We start from the raw sequence: 18,888 nt of genomic DNA, 5'->3' as shown, positions 1-18,888 counted from the left end.
AATTCACGCACAATTCTTTTAATATAAATTTACACAAAATAATCTTAAGTTTAAGATATATATAATAGACATATGCATTTAAGTTTATATGTACATATATAAATCTTAGTGCACACATATCTTGAATATATTTAAACTACATAAAAGATTTACAGTTTAAGTACTGTATTAATAATCTCTATTCTTCATTTTAAGGGCTGATTGGTTGTTACAGACTTGTTTTGAAAAAGTAGTTGATAATGTACTCAGTTAAGGCATCAGTGAGATTGTATAGCAGGTTGGGACCTTGGGCTTGATCTTAGGTACTCCATAGAATTCCTGGAGCCCATCACGAGTGATCTCTTAGAGCAAAGCCAAAACTCACTCCTGAGCACATCTGAGTGTCACCAAAAATAAAAAAAAAAAAGAAAAGAGAAAAATATCTTAGTTTAATGGAATTAAGGAAATTATTCCAAAGTAATTTCCACATAGGTCTCTGAACTTCTATATTTACGCCCATCATTGCTTTTAATCAAATTGGATCATGTGAAGGACTCATTTGTTAAGGCTTGTAAGACTAGAATTGGGGTTTACTTACTAATAATGAATATTAATCTCTAATCTGAATCTTAGACATTCATTAAAATCCTTCATGAGAAGCAAACAGCTTTAAGAAAACACTTCATTTTAGTTTGAACACAAAGTTCAAAGGAATACAAAGGTCCAAACCAATATGCTATTAAAATTCTCTTTTAGTCACACGTAGCTGTCTGCAATGAATGTGAGAAAGTATTTCTGAAAACCATTGTTATTTCCCCTTTGATTTCAGAAATCAGTAAAATGTTTCCAACTTATTGCAATAAAGAGAACAAATTACAACCACAAAACTTCATGACATTAGTCTAGTCCTCAATTTTTTTAAAAAATCTGATGAAATTCAATTTTTCACATATTGACACTGATGGATGGTAGTTATTTTTAGACCAGAGTTAGAACAACAAGTCACCAGTGTTAGAAATACCCTGGCTAACATGGTGGCCGTTATAGTTTTGATTGAGATTACTCCTGACATAGGTCAGGCAGAGCAGCAGACTGGGTCATGCTGTCCTGGCAGCTGGCCTCTTTCTTGCCCTTGTGTTCTAAAGAAATATGAACCTAATTCAGACCAGGCAGCATTGTAGCAGTAATCATTTCTAATGGACTGTGGTTACAAGATGTTGCAGAAATATATATATCATTCCACCCTGGTAATATATCTTCTTTCCGTGGAGCAAACAGTGCCCTACTTAACAAGAATGGCTACATTCATCTTGATCTGCCTGGGTGTTCAACTTTACATGGTTGCTGAACTGATTTCCTAAACAAAATACAGTAGAATACTAAAACATGCCGGGATACAAACAAACAAAATATGTCATGGTTTAAGTGTCATAGCTCTCTAAAAATTTTCAGATGAATATCTAGTCACTTCGAACAAATGCTCTTATTAGTCATTTACCTTAACTCAGTTTTAAAGATAGTTAACTAATAATGGCAGCCATAATTGAGAGGAAGCATGTAAAAGAATTCTGTAGCTATTTTTTTCAAAGTTCAATTCAATTGCCAGGAAGATAGCTCAGGTAAGAGATGTACCTAATGTCTGTGAGGTCCTCAGTTCAATCCCCAGAACTGCATGCCTACTGTTATACAGTATAGGATATCATTGGTCTGTCCTTTCTCCCTTTCCACAAAGAATGTAGGTTTATCTGGTAATAACCAACACAGTGCTCCTGAAGCACCTCCATTCCTCCATGTTTATTGGAATGTATCTCTAAACATTTTAGGACAACATTGGTATGTCCTGTTCCCCTTGCCACAGGAAGCTTAGGTTTATCACAGTGCTTCTGAGGCACTTCCATTGCACTGTGTTTATCTGTAAACTCCTCTCTGTGCTTTCTTCCCCAACCACTCTATGACCTTTTCTCCCTAATAAGACTCTGTTAACTTGTCAGGCCAGTTTCCTCAGAAATCTATAATTTTATATATATGAGTGAAATACTGCCTTTTGCCTCTCTATATATCTTTTGAATAGTTTACTTTAAAGTAGTGTTCTTTTTTTATTGACACAGGAAGATAGTCAATATTCTTCTTTGTGACTTGGGATTTAATTGACATTGAATATTATTCCCTCCCGGGCATCTGCTTTCTTGACTTAAACCTCAGTTGCCCTTAGTTCCTAGCACCCCAAAAGCAGGGTCCCGATGAGGGACTGAAAGGACCCAGGGCAAGCTGTGAGCTACCCTGGCATCGATATGGGCCAGGCCAAAGCACCACAGTTCTTAACTATAAGTTAAGGGCATGTTCACTGGAGTCTGAGATCAAGGTGGCCCTAGGAGTGCAATTCTATAAGCTTAATGTATCTCTTACTGTGTCCACACAAAATGAACAATATTAAGATTTATGTTTAAATGACTGTTGGACTAAGGAAAGGAGAAATGCACCCCTAGGTGGTATTTCACCCTTAAGCAGGTCATCTTGCTGTATGAGAATCTGTCCTAAAAGCAGCATCCCCTGAGGAAAAGAAGTTTACCCCTATTGATTGTGACCACACCTATGTGTAAGCCCAAACCCCTCGTGATTTGGGATTTTAAGTAGGCTGTAAGAGTGGGCTGGGGATCCAGATCCAGAATCCAGAGCCAGGAGGAGAAGAGATTAATGAGAGATCGAGAAGGAGAATGAAGTAGCATGGGGGAGGGAGAAGCAGGAGAAAAATCGGAGAGAAACAGGAGTGAATGGAGATGAGATTGGAATACATGGCAATTGAGACCAACTAGCTTGGCCCTTGTTCCTTCCTTCACCTGCCCATCGTCATCGACCTCCCCAGGGTGGGGGAAGCAGCGTGAGAAGAGGGCGGTGAGAGAGATAGAGCACCACATGTCCCTTTAGTGTTTACACAACCCAGGAATTCAGAACCCTAGTTCAGAACTTCCAAGACTGGTACTGCCAGGCAGAGCATGTATAGTAGCCCTAGCACTACTAGGTGTAGCGCCCTTCAAAAAATCAATTAACAAGTCAAACAACTGATATATCCTATTCAAGCTAAGAAGTAAGCAGCAGTAGAAGAGGCAAATTCAGTATAACCCTGTGGCAAAAAAAGAAGATACTTGTACCCAATGCCCAACTTCTTCCTCTTTTCTAGTTACATAGCACCAATTTTTATTTCTTTTAGCAATGTTTGAACTAAAAGAAAGCAAAATGCACCCCTAGTTTGCAGATTTCCTTGTCACTAGGATAGAGGAAATATAAGTGAGAAACATTGAATAAGATTTATGAAAACACCTTTAAAAGGGACTCTAATTTATCTAGAAACGCCAATATTTCCTTCAATTATTTATTCACTCCTGTATTCTTGATCACAGAAATATTTTAGTTTTACTAACCATTTTGCAACAGTGAGAGTATCTCAAATAGGAAAGTCAGATACTAAGAATGACTTAAAAGAAAGGAAGAAATGACACCTATTTATTTTTATGACAGAAACAAGGATAACAACTCTGATAATATTTCTAGCAGAAAAATTTCATACAAATGTGATATAATAAGATTTTGAGAATTGAAGCTTCTCTTAAATTGGCCTTAACTTCCTTCTTAAATAAGCTAACAAGAAATTATGATATTAGGCTGTTGGCATTAGATTTCCTTAGAGTATTCTTACATGACTAGAGCGACCCTATTCTCTGCCAGAGGGTACCTTCACATGCCTGCTCAGAATAAATCACTCACTACTTTCTCCCTGTAGATTATATATTAACAATCAGTGATTCCTTTACTATAGTTAATTTTTCATGATAGAATTAAATTTTATTTCAAAAAGGCCTTCATTATAATATAATTTTACATGTTTAGGCAACATGTTTCATAAAAACTATGTGTTAAATGGAAATTTTAGCTGACAAAATGGATATTTTCTTTGAAGTTGGTAACAGTAGGTAAATTATATATTGGGGTTGGAGACATAGTACTATACACAGTGGGTAAGCTGCTTATGTTGAATGGGATTGAACAATCCCTAATAACAGATATGGCCTCTTTGAGCCCAGTCAGGAGTGATTTTTAATTTAGAACCAAAGCAAGCCCTGAGTACAAGCCAGGTGTGATACTCTATATTGGGAATTTTGGGTTTGTTCTTTGCTAATTGTCATCACAATATAAAAAGAGATTCAATCTCACCCATAACATTTAGACATAAAATTTAAATATACTCAGTAGACATTTTTCTGTTAGATGAGTGGGTAACTAGAAGTTTGACCATGACTTTTGCTTTTTGGAAAAAAATATATGTTTTTTGTATCAATGGCTGGAATGTTAATTTCATCACTTGTCATTTGTCATCCCATTGGTCTTCTATTTGCTCAAGTGGGTGCCAGTAATGTCATGTCCACTCGTCCCTGTCACGTGCTAGTATAGCCCAATGGTATATACTTGCTCCAGGAACACAAAAAGCCTCAAACCTTTCATTCAGTGTTTTGATGAAGAAGTCTGACCATCTCGTAGGTGGATGGCCACGTGGTCTTTTGACGTCCCATGGAATCCAGTTGGTAACAGCTCTAGTACAGCAGTCATCTCTGAATTGCATTACGTCTCCAGCACATCTGATTTGTGATGGCTTGGCAAACGAGACAGCGTCCCTGATTCTTGATTATCGACAGAGGTTGGAACTCCAGATTCCTTCTCACTTGAGTGAGATGTGATACTCCTAGCATTGCTCTTTTGATTCCTCTTTGAGATACCTGAATAGCGTTCTCATCCTGTTTCCATAGGGTCCAGATCTCTGAGAGTGCAGGAAGAATGGTGGAGTCAAAAAGATGTGCCCGGAGCCGGAGGTTCTTCATCCTCTTACCCACTCTTCGATGCTCTTCCACGCCACTCTCTTCCTCTTGCTCAGTTCTGGCACCAAGTCATTCCTCATGTTGTGTTCTTGACCCGGGTACACATAGCTGCTGCATTCGGAGATGTTATATCCATCGAGAGCAAATAGAACGTCGGGGACTAGTTCATTTTCCATGAACTCTGTTTTGGTGATATTCAACTGCAGTCTGACCTTTCCACACTTGCGGTCAAAGTTAGCCAGCATTTGTGCCGCTTGGCTAATGTTTGGTGTTATAAGAATGATGTCATCAGCGGAGGTGGTTTATTTGCCAACCATCTATCTTCACTCCCATTCCTTCCCATTCCAGTCATCGCATTCTGGAGCATGACACTGAAGAGTTTCTGTGAAATGGTATCACCCTGCTGAATCCCTCTCTTTACGTCAATGATCACTTCCTTGTAGAATGGTGAGATCCTGGTGGTGAATCAGTAATATAGCTCGTGAAGGATTTTTTTTCTGCTTTTTGGGGTTACACCTGGTGATGCACAGGGGTTATTCCTGGCTCTGCACTCAGGAACCACTCCTGGCGGTGCTCAGGGGACCATATGTTATGCTGGGAATCAAACCCAGGTTTGCCATGTGCAAGGCAAATGCCCTACCCGCTGTGCTATAACTCCAGCCCCTCATGGAGTATCTTGATATACTGAGTTTGAATGCCCTGTTTGGTTAGGGCTTCAAGGACCGTTTCAGTCTTTTTGTATGCAAGGAAAGACAGTTGTTAATATGCTTTTGTAACATGGGTTTTAATTGGCTTTGAATATTATTCACTCCCGGGCATCTGCTTTCTTGACTTAAGCCTCAGCTGCCCTTATTTTCTAGCACCCCCAAAAGCAGGGTCCCGATGAGGGATGGGACAGACCCAGGGCAAGTGGTGAGTTATGTGCTACCCTGGCATAGAGATGGACTTGGCCAAAGTGCCTAATGCTTAGCTATAAGTTAAGAGCTTGGTCATGGACAAATGCTGTCATTATCCAAAAGCAATGACGAGACTAGAACCCTGCTAGGGATAGGGAAGACTAATCTGGCCTGAGCACTGTAGTCTGAGATCAAGATAACCCCAGGAGATCAATTCTATAAGTTTAATGCATCTCTTGCTAACTCCAAACATAATAATTAACATTATGAATACTTATATGTTAGTTGGACAAGGAGAGGAGAAACACACCCATGGGATTCCGCTCTTGGGTGGGTGTCCTGCTGAAAGAGAATCTCTTGGAAGCAGCATTCCCTGAGGAAAAGAACTTTACCCTTATTGATTGTGACCACACTTATGTGTAAGCCCTGACCCCTCATGCTGGGGGATTTAAGGAGGCTGTAAGAGGGGGTTCAGGGAAGAAGCAGAGAGAGAGAAGGGAGTGTATAGAGAGGAGATTGGAATAAACTGCAACTGAGACCAACCAGCATGGCTCCCGTTTCTTCCTTCACCTGCTTTGTCATCGCCATCAACATCCCTGGGGTGGGGGAAGCGGCGTGAGACTACCGAACGAGGGCAGTGGGAGAGAGATAGAGCCCGCTGCCCTGTGCACGGTGTGCCCTTCTTTTTTGTGTGTTTACAAACTATGCATATTGTGTTCCATGGAATGTGAAGTATTGGACATTTGCACTAATAATTTTTAAGAGAAAAGTAAAAACCTTCAGACAAGAGTTTATGAAACTAATAAAAGTGAATAAATATAATGAACAAGACTCAAGACATATTCCAGTTCAATAAACATTAAGGTTTTCATACTTTAAAAGGAAATTTGAAAATCCAGAGTAATTCTGTGCTTCTAGCCATAAACTAGTGAAAAAAACCTATAAACTGATGGTATGATTAATATTCACGCAGAAGTTTTATGTATTCAAAAGTCTCTCTAAAACACAGTATTTTTAAAAAAATATTCATTCATAGTGAAAATACTCTTTCTAAAAAGTAAACTTAAATATAGTACTTGTATTATTTTAGTAATTATGGTATTTAAGATTCTCATAAAGGAAAAAATAAGTACATCAGATGATTAGTAGAAAATAGCATAGTATGTTCATTCATTTTCTATGGTTATTAAACTCTTACACTTTTGGTTGCCTTAAAAGTCACAATTATTCTATAATAGTTCTGAAGTACAGTAGTCTGACCTAGGTTGGTTGACTCAAAATCCTGATTAATTCAGTTTTTTTTGCCTTTTACTGAATGTAGAAGTGTATTGCACAGTCTGTGGTACCTTATTCCATCCTCATTGCCAGAAGTGTAGTACTTTTCTTCACTAGTTACATTGATTTTTTTAAATAATAAATCACTGTGAGCTTGGTCTAAAAGAATGCTTGTGAATAAAGAGCTCACACCATCGTTCCTTCCTGACCTTCTGCTTGCTTCTCCACTGTCCCTGGAGAAGCCTGCGGCTGGTTGATCTCACTGCGTATTCCCAACAGGAAGCAGAGCTCCAATGGGAGGCAGAGCCCCTCCCTACTGAATGGGTCCCAGCAGTCTCCAAACCTGACCTGCATCATATTAGGGGCCCACACCACAGCTCCTGAAGTGCACAGCTGCTTATGAGGCTGCACGATAGCTCTACTCAATAAATTACACACTGCTCACAGTTATTATTCCTGGTATTCTGTGAGAACGGGGCAGGGAGCAAACTCTAGCTAGTCCCTCACCACCTTCCTGGGGAATTAACAATTCACACTCACCCCAAGTAAAAGAATACTAGAAAAACAATACGGAAAACACCAAGCTCAATGAGAAAAAATATGCCACTGAAGACATAAACAACACCAGTAACTCCTCAGTGTACTTAATGACACTATGATGATGTTCAAGAACATCAAAGAAACAATAGCACATGTTCAAGGAGTTCAAAGAAACAATAGCAAAGAACAAAAAACTATGGGACTCAAAGTAAAAATTTGATCAAAGTCAGAAATGTCAGAAATGAAGAGCATGGTGGGTGTTCATAAAAAAGTCAATAGAAGTTCTTAACAGTAGAATGACAGAACTGAATAGAATATTGAGGAGCACAAGATGAGAAAAAGGATGCCACTAAGACACAGCAGAAAGTGGAAGATAGTCTGAAAAGAAATGGAAAGCATATTAGAGGACTATGAGATGAGTTCAAGAGAAGCAATCTAAGAGTAATTGGAGTCCTTGAAGAACATAAAGGCCAATGTGAAAAAACAGTAGTTACAGAAATCGACAGAAACTTTTTAGAGTTGAGGATTACAGGCACCAAGATTCAAGAGGCCAACGGGTTCCAGTGAAAGTAGAACCAATTAGGATAATTCCAAGACACATTATATTCAAAATGACAAAATCTAAAATAGAGACAGAATATTGAAAGAAGCAAAATTTTAAAAAAGGAATTTACCTACATTGGAAAGACCATAAGATGTACAGAAGATCTATCAAATGAGACTCTACAAGCCAGAATATATGGAACGATATAGTTCAAAAGCTCAATGAACAAAGACTCATTGAGTTTTAGAACTATATCTTTCCATATATTCTCTTGTTCTCTTAACCATTTAGTCTCTCGTCCTCTTAACCATTTCTTTGAAGGTCTTGAAGGCGTTCCACATCATTCATTAGATTACCAATGCAGTTCAAAATTTCTCATAATTTCACATATTCATCTAAATAATTTTAATCTGATATTAATAAGATTCTGTGTATGCTCTCTCCTGAGGATATTTCTTTTGAAAATCAATTGGCCAATTAAATTAAAAATAGATTATTTATACCAAAAGTACATGAAAAATACAGGTATAGAAAAATAATTGTAGTCAATTTTTTTTGCAATAGAAAAAAAATTCTCACCAAGAATATTCAATCCAGCTAGATCATTGGATTTCATAAGCTTCAAACCAAGAAGCATTAAAAGAACTCCTTTAAAAGAAAGGAGAAATTTTCCATAATATTCTATTGAATATGATACTCACTACTATTGTGTATATAGATGTTCTCTAGTAGATTAAGAAAGTTTAAAAACAGATAGCAATTAATCATCACAAATTGACTCTTATTGATTTGTTTTCTAATAATTCTATTTGCCATTTTTTAAAGTTTTTTACCAAGTAATATGAAATAAACTTGTTACATGCCTGCCAAGGGGCAAAAAAAACCCTCATTTATGACAGAAAAGATATGATTATTGCTGCAATAAGGTTCAAGTACAAAATAAGATTTAATCCAATGTTTAATTTAATTTAATGTAATCCAATTTAATCTTAGATGCCAGAGTTGAAAACATAGTTATGTAAATGAGAATAGGCAGTATACTACATTGCATTAAGTGATTTGAATTTTCTTATTTACATAGATTAAAATCATATAGCAATTAGTCACTACAAAATGACTTTTGTTGATCTATCTTCTGATAATTTCATTTTCCCTCTCTTTAAATGTTGTTGGAGCAAGCAATATGAAATAAATTTATTATACACCTTCCAAGGGGACAGGCTAAGGGAATGGCAGAGACCTTGGGGATGCTAGTGTTAAGACTGACGCTGCAACATTGTATACCTGAAACAAATCTATTATGAACAGCTTTGTAAATCACAATGTCTTAATTTTTTAAAAATTAAAAAAATTGTAAAATGTATGCTTGTGATTAAATTCATGACTGACTGTGGATAAACATCAATCTTATACAAACTCAATGTCTCAGTATTCTAAATTAACTATAGATGCTAAACCCCTGTAACCATAGATACTGTAGGTTAGGATGTCGATTATCATTTAATCCAATTTTTAACCTACTGCAGTATTACATGTGCCCAAAGATTCACATCCAAATAATGTGCACAATACCTTCCTTAGTCATTTCATTATCCCCCCAAATATCAAACAACCATACTAGCAAAATTGGACTATACTATACTATCAATATTGCACTATCATATTAGATTACCAATAGAGTCCAAAATTTCAAATAATTTCACATATTCATCTAAATAATTTAAATCTGGTATTAATAAGATTCTGAATATGCTCTCTCCTGAGAAATATTTCTTTCCTTAATTGGCCAATTAAATTAAAAATAGATTATTTATACCAAAAATACAGGAAAAATACAGGTATAGAAAAATGATTGTAGTCAATTGTATTTGCAAAAAAAAAATAGTGGAAAGATTGATCATAGGCTTTTTTCTTTTTTTTGCTTTTTGGGTCACACCCAGCAATGCACAGGGGTTACTCCTGGGTCTGCACTTAGGAATCACCCCTGGCAGTGCTCAGGGGATCATATGGGAAGCTGGGAATCTTTTTTTTTTAATTCTTTTATTAATTCACCATGTGGAAAGTTACAAAGCTTTCAGGTTAAAGTCTCAGTTATACAATGCTCAAACACCCATCCCTTCACCAGTGCACATATTCCACCACCAAGAATAACGATATACCTCCCAGGGAAGCTGGGAATATTAACCCGGGTTGGCTGAGTGCAAGGCAAATGCCCTACCCGCTGTGCTATTGCTCCAGCCCCCAAGGCTAATTTATTCAGAAACACAGAAGCCAAATACATTGTTTGTGTACAAAGAAGTATTTAAAAGTTGAAATTTTGATAATTTGGCATATATAATTCTGGTTAAAATGTACAAAATGGGCAATAGGCTAAATATTCAAAGGAGAGTTAATACTAAAATTTTAGTCTAAACACAGTACGGAGAAAAATTATTTCTTCTGGAAGTACTACACATATTTCTCTTTAGGTCTTCAACAACCTGAATGAGATCAACTTGCGTTAGTTGAACAATTCAGCTTTAACTAAAGTCTATTTATTTAAATGTTAGTGCATTCTAAAAATACACATTTACAGTGATCTCTAGCCAAGTATTTGATCTAGTATTGAAACTCAGGTTTAGAAAATTTAACAAATAAAATAAATTATTACATTAGTCCCAAGAAATGTTGACACACAATTCTTCATTAGGTTCAGTCCTAAGACATGTCTTCAGTCTTCAGTTTGAGCCTGTCATTCAGTTTCATGAGATTCCAATCTGATTCTGTGAGGTGCCCTTCACATGATTTTCCTTTCTCTTGACAGATAACATATTTTCAGCTGAGAAGTATTAATCTTGTTACTACCTGAAAAATTTTGGAAGTTTCATAGTCTTTTCACATTGGCTTGTCCCCATGAAAGTTAAGTTTTCTACTAATATAACAATGTCAAAAACATTGGACATTCATGTGAATATAATTAGGATCAATTCCACTTGATAATAATATTCCCCCCAAATATTTCATGAATAATATCATTTCTAGTTTTTTAAACTCAAGGTGAGATACTTAAAGATCTAATGACAATCCTGCCTAATAACTTTACATTAGAAAAATGTTGCCCATTTTTTCTTGTGAATTTTTCTCTAGGAAACAATATCCTTAGAGTGAATCTACCAACTTTTATGTCTTTGCTATATGGATGCAATGAGGATTCCCCAGATAATCAGCACCTGGTTTACATTTGCTTGATGACTCTTACATAAATTTGTCTTTTCCTCTCATATTACGATAAACAACAATAAAAGAAACAAAAGTAGTACTTTAAAAGAAGATACTTAGAAGTTATGTATACTATTCAGGATATCTGAAAAAATGGAGAAATGGAGATGGGCAAGCAAATCTTTGTGCTAAGGTCCAATCAGAAATCAATTGTGCATAATATAAACAAATCTCATCAGCTAACAGTTCGGGAGACATATGAATCCATGTATCTGAAGTTGAGTGATCAGTGTGGAATTGAAGGACGCGGTATCTATCAGTGAAGGTATGTATTGGTGCCACACAGCGTGCGCCAACCATCATTGCTATTGGAAAAATTGACTCAATAAGGAGAGAAACGAAACTGCTGATATATGCTAGTATTACCCCATAAAATTATGAGCTTGTAGATGAATGTTAATAACTGCATTGTTAGCAGACTCCAAAGTGAAGGATGGGGAAAAACTAAGAGCTATTGTACTTGTTTTTTCTTTTCTTCTTCTTTATTTTTTTTCTTTTTGTGTCACACCCGGCAATGCACAGGGGTTAACTCCTGGCTCTGCACTCAGGAATAACGCCTATCAGTGCTCGGGGACTATGTGGAATGCTGGGAATCAAACCCTGGTCTCCATTGTGAGATTTGTTGTTACTGTTTTTGGCATATGGAATACGCCACAGGGAGCTTGCCAGGCTCTGCCATTCAGGCGGGATACTCTTGGTAGCTTGCGCGGCTCTCTGAGAGGGATGGAAGAATTGAACCCGGGTTGGCCACGTGTAAGGCAAACTTATCCCATCTGCTCAGCAGAGCCTGGAAAGCTCCCCTTGGTGTATTCGATTTGATAAAAACAGTAACAATAAGTCTCACAATGGAGACGTTACTGGTGCCCACTCGAGCAAATCAATGAGCAATGGGATGACAGTGACAGTGACTGAAGTAATTTTACTTCTACTTGAATTTACTCTTTCATCCAATAATTATTCAGTAATATGATTAGCATACAAATGTTTGTGTTTTTATAGCTAATCTTTTGTGCTTCCTTTCTATCTTTATAGTATTGCAATATAAAAAACAACCTAATATAATTTAGATGACCATAATATAATGATGATAATAATTAGATTATCATTATTAATTTACAGAATAAGGGTGTGAATTCAGCATTTAGCTGTGGGAAGCCCTGATAATATCTAACAAGGCCAATCAATTCAAGTCTTTATTTAGGACTATTGTTTTCCTATTGATTTCTGTTTTGTTTATCATTTAATGGTGAGAGTATAATGTAAGTCTACAACTCTTTATATTGCTATCAAGAGCTCTCATTAATCATTTAAATGCTTTCTTTATATGCTGTTCTCCTTTCAGTTGATTCAAAAATGTTAATGAGTATTGATTCCCCTAGATACATTGACCCCAACTGATTATATAATGCCTATAAATATCTTGTATCAATTGCATTAGTTTTGTATAGTTTTCATTCATTGAATGTCTTGTTTTCTAGACCCAGTTTGGATCTTCAAATTTGTTTGCATTTTTTAAAATAAATGTCAGATACTGAAAAATTTATTTGGTCTCATGCTGTACTTTTATTACTTTAAATAATGTTGACTTGGGGCTGGAGCAATAGTACAGCAGTAGGGACTTTGCCTTGAAAGCGGCCAACCCCAGTTTGATTCCCAGCATACCATATGATCCCCTGAGCACTGCCAGGAGTAATTCCTGAGTACAAAGCCAAGAGTAACCCCTGTGCATTGCTGGGTGTGACCCAAAAAGCAAATAAATAAATAAATAATAGTGACTTGATATTTAAATTGAGTTACTTGGTATGACAATGATTATTTTTGACCTCTTATTAAGCTGTTGGGTGGTTGGATTAGCTTTAGTCCAAGAACAATTTAACCCCATATAATGATACTCTTCTCATGATTCTACTCAATATTCCAGTATCATGAGATAGTTCACCCATTACGGGGTGAGAATAAATTCTTTTGAACCACTTGTAAGTTTTTGGAATTATCTATTTTGTTGGACTATTTTTATGCTTCATCTTTCAGCCTAAAGTGGTTTCCTCTAATCATGGAAAAGAATCAAGGGATTCCATTTGAAGATAGCTGGAGAGAGCTGTATATTTTACTTCTCTACAATATTGTCAAATTAAGCTTCACTTAGACACTCTATCTCCTAAACTTAAACCACCAGTGTTCTGTCGGCATTAAACCTGGAGCACTGAATCATAGTAGTAGCTTCTTGGCAATGAGATAACGATAGAAATCATTTTTTTCTCTCCTCTCTTAAACAGGTGCATTCTGTTGCTCATTATCTTAATATCTAACTGAACAGTGTTGCTCATTATCTAAATATCAGCATTCTGTTTATTATTCTCAAGTGTCTATTTGTTTAAGTGAGAAGGGTACTAATATGAATGTATCAGGTTTGGAAAAAGAAGTTCAGATAAACAGATCTTTTCTGCTTGAAGCAGGGAATCAAAACTGTGAGATTACTTAAGCATTTTTTATGCCTCATTTTATGTCTGTTAAAAATTATTGGACACAATAATCTATTGGACAATTCATTTATAATTTGAAAACAGGTCATCTAAGTATGCCATATTCATAAAATGACTCAGAAAAATTTGTAGACTTAAAAATGCATTTTACAAAAATCAGTATGCATCTATTAAATGTTATACTTTAAGCATTTTATAATTCTTTAATGACTGTCAGTCTAATAACAGAGAAATATATGTTAAAATATTATAAACAATATTTGCAACATGTGCTAGATGAGTTATGTGATAGAAAGCCATGCATTGGAGAATATGGGAAGGTTTCATGGACAAAAAAAGTGTTCGTATGGTTTTGAAAGTCTGATAGAGGATGTCAAATACATAATATGGGGCATGGTACCTCAGGAACAAAGAAATGACTGCACCCCATAATGGTCTATATCCTCCCTCCGTCCCCTCCCCATCATGCCAGAAGCCATTCCTGAGCACAGAAACAAGAGCACATTTAGATCGTTGAGCACAGCAATGTACAATGTACATCCAGGTGGGCGGGGGGGAGGGGGCGTGGGAGAGACAGAGACAGGGACAGAGCAGAGACAGAGAAAGGAAAAACTTCCTGAGAGATCAGCTAGATTTTCTGATTTTGAGTCATCAGTGATCCCGTTCCTTATCAATTTGCTCAAGAGGGCACCAGTAACGTCCCCATTGTGAGACTTGTTATTACTGTTTTGGGCACATTGAATAAGCCATGTGTAGCTTGCGAGGCTCTACTGTGTGAGCAAGATACTCTCGGTTGCTTGCCGGGCTCTCTGAGAGGGGTAGAGGAACCGAACCGGGTTGGCCCGGTTCTATTTTACTGAAATTTGTGTGTTAATTATCTTTTGACAAATTTATTTTGTTTTATAAGATTTTTTAACAGTTATTTATTCTAATAAGAACATTGGAAATGTTTCATCCATTTCCCTTAATAGATTTAGCCATATTGATAATATTTTTTACAGAAATAGTTGTAATTGCAGGAAAGATATTTTTATTTGTAGACATTACTGGTACCCGCTTGAGCAAATTGATGAACAACGGGACAAACAGTGCTACAGTGCCACAGCATAGTTTTTCTATGGTACATAGTACCACTGGAGTGATAGCACAGCACGTAGGGCATTTGCCTTGCACATGGCCAACCCAGGTTCAATTCCTCTGCCTCTCTTAGAGAGCCCAGCAAGCTACTGAATGTATCCCACTCACACGGAGGAGTCTGGCAAGCTACCGTGGCATATTCAATATACCAAAAACAATAACAACAAGTCTTACAATGGAGACATTACTAGTGCCCGCTCAAGCAAATCGATGATTAGTGGATGACAGTTCTACAGTCCTACATAGTACTGTCATCATCATCACTGTCTTCCTGTTGCTCATGGATTTGTTCAAGCGGGCACTCCATTGTGAGACTTGTTGTTACTTTTTTTGGCATATTGAATATGCCATGGGTAGCTTGCCAGGCTCTGCCGTATGGGCGGGATATTCTCGGTAGCTTGCCGGGCTCTCCAAGAGAGATGGAGGAATCAAACCCAGGCCAGCTTCGTGCAAAGCATACTCCCTAACATCTGTGCTATCATTCCAGTCCAACAGTCTCCTTTTTCTCTGATATTTCTGATGTTTCTCTGGTATTTCATAATTAGCAGTAAAGCTAGTAAAAGTAGGTAATATTTCAAGCAAACATTAGATCTCTATTTTATTATAATATACAAATGAATATCTCTTTATACTCATATTCATGTTATTATTTTATAGACTTGGTATTCATACAATTGTGGTTGAAAAAACGATTGATATAAATATCTCAATTGCTTAATAATTTGGTTATGTATTTTATTTTTTCCCAAAGTATAATGCTTCTATAATTTGCCATTTTTCAATATTTATTTTCTAGTTTCTAAAAACTATTCTGATAAAGTAAATACAATTTATACATAAGTGGAGAACTTTATTAATATGTGAGACCAGAGTTCTCTGGTGTTGCCTTCCACTATAAATTTCAAGAGGGTGAGAAGATAATTGAAAAATTTACTCTGGAATAAATTGGTGAAATGTGAAGAAAAATGTTTCCTAGGCTCCATGCACTACAGAACATGTCATTTGCAGAGCCCTATTTATCCAGGGAGTGCAATGTGGCTGACATGTCAAAATTATGTTTTTTAGTTTTTTCTCTCCTTATCATGGAAGGCTAAGCTGCTGTATGATTAAATGATAAAAATTATTATATTTGAGTATTTGAAATGTATGTGATCGGAAAGACAACTCATGACTAATATTTGACAAGTTTTTCTTTGTACTATTTTAAATGTGTAAGTACAGGATTAAACTTGGAATAGAAAAAGTAACAGGATCCAGAAAATTATGGTTTTGTTAGCATTGAAACTAGGGTGTTGGTGGTAGAAATTGTTTCTAGTCTATAGCTGCACATGGGAATATTTTCGTCATAGTTTCCTAAACTATAACAGGGTATCCTATGTGTTGTTAGGACTCTTTAAAGAATACCAGAAAGATAGAAGGATATTATCAAAGATATGCTGAAACTGTGTTTATTACTCCACTTAAATATGCCCAGTTTGAGACTCTTTTTTCAGAAGCATAAACAGAAGTATTTGGAGAAATCCAAGTTAAGTAAATGCGATTGGGGAAAAAAATGACCTGTTAAAATTTGTGGTTGCACTTTTATAATTTTTTGTGTGTGTGATTGTTCTCTAAATTTGCAGTGATCCTATTTTGCTGCTGTTACTGACAGTAAAATCTTAATCTCCATGTTAGGTGGTTATGGAGCGAACATCTCTATACTATATTAAAGATAGCACTTGGAACTTAATTGATTCCTATGTTCCTCAAAACATCACTCTTGAAATAAAATCTGAAACTTGGCACAATAAGCTTAAATTCACCACATGAAAGACTCAAACACTACAATCTGAACTACAGACCTCTAAAGCTCTCTCAGGAGTTTTAATTAAGGATAATGCTATTTTTTTCTGGAAAGAGAGGCATACTTTAAAACTTCATGGAGAGAAAAAGCAATAGATCTTAAGTCCATGTGAGAACTCAAAAACTACTACACACTAATCCAACTGGTATAATTGAAGCTATTTTGAAGATTTAATTCTCACTCCTCCCTTTTGCCAAAGGCTAAAGCTTTTGCATACCAATGATTAGGTTCAATGCTCACAAGAGCTCAGAGATGTCTTCCTTCAGGCTTTAAGAAGCAATTTTGTAGATAAAGATAGAATTGCATCTATTATATGAGGAAGAATTATATAAGGATATAAGGTGTTTTCTTTTTCCTTTAATTATCTCTTTGCATATTATTCAAATGTCTCTGAATCCTTCCTATTTGCATCCATATACATCTGTCATATAAGTCAATTATTATTTTTTAAACTTAAAAATTTAAGAAATAATTTTCACAATACAGTAGGCCAGACCTTCTCCAAAGTAAAAATTTTCCCAGATCTATGTCTTTTAAATCATATAATGTTAAAACTTAAGATGTTGGCATTTTTCTAATTGATTATATAACATTTAAAATAGATGCCATTATATTTAAGTTACATACACTTACAATTTCTCTTTAAAAAAGAATGGATACAATTTTAGATGTGTATTTCTTTACCATGTATTTACAACTCTTACAAGTGGATAGTTTATACTGATATTCAATTTACCTAATTGTCATTAATTTTTTTTTAGATTTTATAATTTTTTTACTTTATTTTATTTTTTATTTAGTGAATCACTGTAAGGTATAGTCCAAATTTAACTGAACAACATGGTTCTACAGCCTTTGAGCTGAGTTTACTTCTAAATCTGAAGTAAAAATTAACATTTGTCCACATTATATCAATGGTTTTTCACTATCCAGAAGCAAAAACTCAAGTTCAAGGGACAAGCTAGTATGTGGCTGTACTATGGGCTAAATTTATGACTTCTCCAAGATTGTGTGCAATAGCATGTAACTGAACTGAGAGTGGGCATAACTTACTTCCGTTTTTGTCATCACCTCTTCACTTTTCTCAACTCAGCATTGCATAACTAAACAAAGCAGGAACTAATAAACAGCAAATATTAAAACAAAAATTTACCTTGAGAATGATCATGAGGAAATCTCCAAATTCAATTATCATCTTGTCTTATGGAGGTAGATGAAAGTGATATGGGTAAGGTTTTGGAAAAATGAGAAATGACAGGGAAGTAAATCAGGACCCTAATGTTTAAATCAAATCTCCAGCAGAGCAAGGCCATGATTCCATTTGTGGTAAGAAGAAAAGTCCAACCAGATTTATGTACTTTTTGCAAGGTCTTTCCCTGTGTTAGAACCCAGGAGAACAAACATACGTGAACCTTAAGTGACCATTGAATGAACACTAGCTCATTGTACAATTATTATAATATTTTAATGCATCAAAATTAAGACCACTGGCACCATGACAGTTTATTGTTACCGTGGCAGCCATAAAAGTAGCAAAGTATGGGCAGCATCTCAGACATCAGGCCTCAGCTAATTCCTTTCATTTGGGGAGGTGGGTAGGAGAAAATGAGAAAGGTTGGAAGCCTGGAACTATTAAAAAGAGGTGAAACAGAAACAGCTGTGGGCATTCCTCTTTGTACCTCCACTTCCTGTGCATGAGGAGTATCTTTTCTACTTTATCTCTTGCTTTAATACTCTATTTCAGTGGAGTCTTAACTGCCTTTCCTTCTTTCCTCTGTCACTGTCACTGTCATCCCGTTGCTCATCGATATGTTCAAGTGGGCACCATTAACGTCTCTCATTGAGAGATTTATTGTTACCGTTTTTGGCATATCCAATACATACAGGTAGCTTGCCAGGCTCTGCCGCCCGGGCTCCATACTCTCAGTAGCTTGCCGGGCTCTCCGAGAGGGGCGGCGGAATCAAACACGGGTTGGCCATGTGAAAGGTGAAAGCCCAACAGCTGTGCTATTGCTCCAGCCCTTCTTTCCTCAAATTTTAATTATCCTTATTTTTTATTAATGGG

The sequence above is a fragment of the Sorex araneus genome, chromosome 4, assembly GCF_027595985.1.
Source record: "Sorex araneus isolate mSorAra2 chromosome 4, mSorAra2.pri, whole genome shotgun sequence".
NCBI classification, from domain to species: Eukaryota; Metazoa; Chordata; class Mammalia; order Eulipotyphla; family Soricidae; genus Sorex; species Sorex araneus.
The sequence above is the reverse complement of the archived record's forward strand: the minus strand, read 5'-3'. Positions refer to the sequence as shown.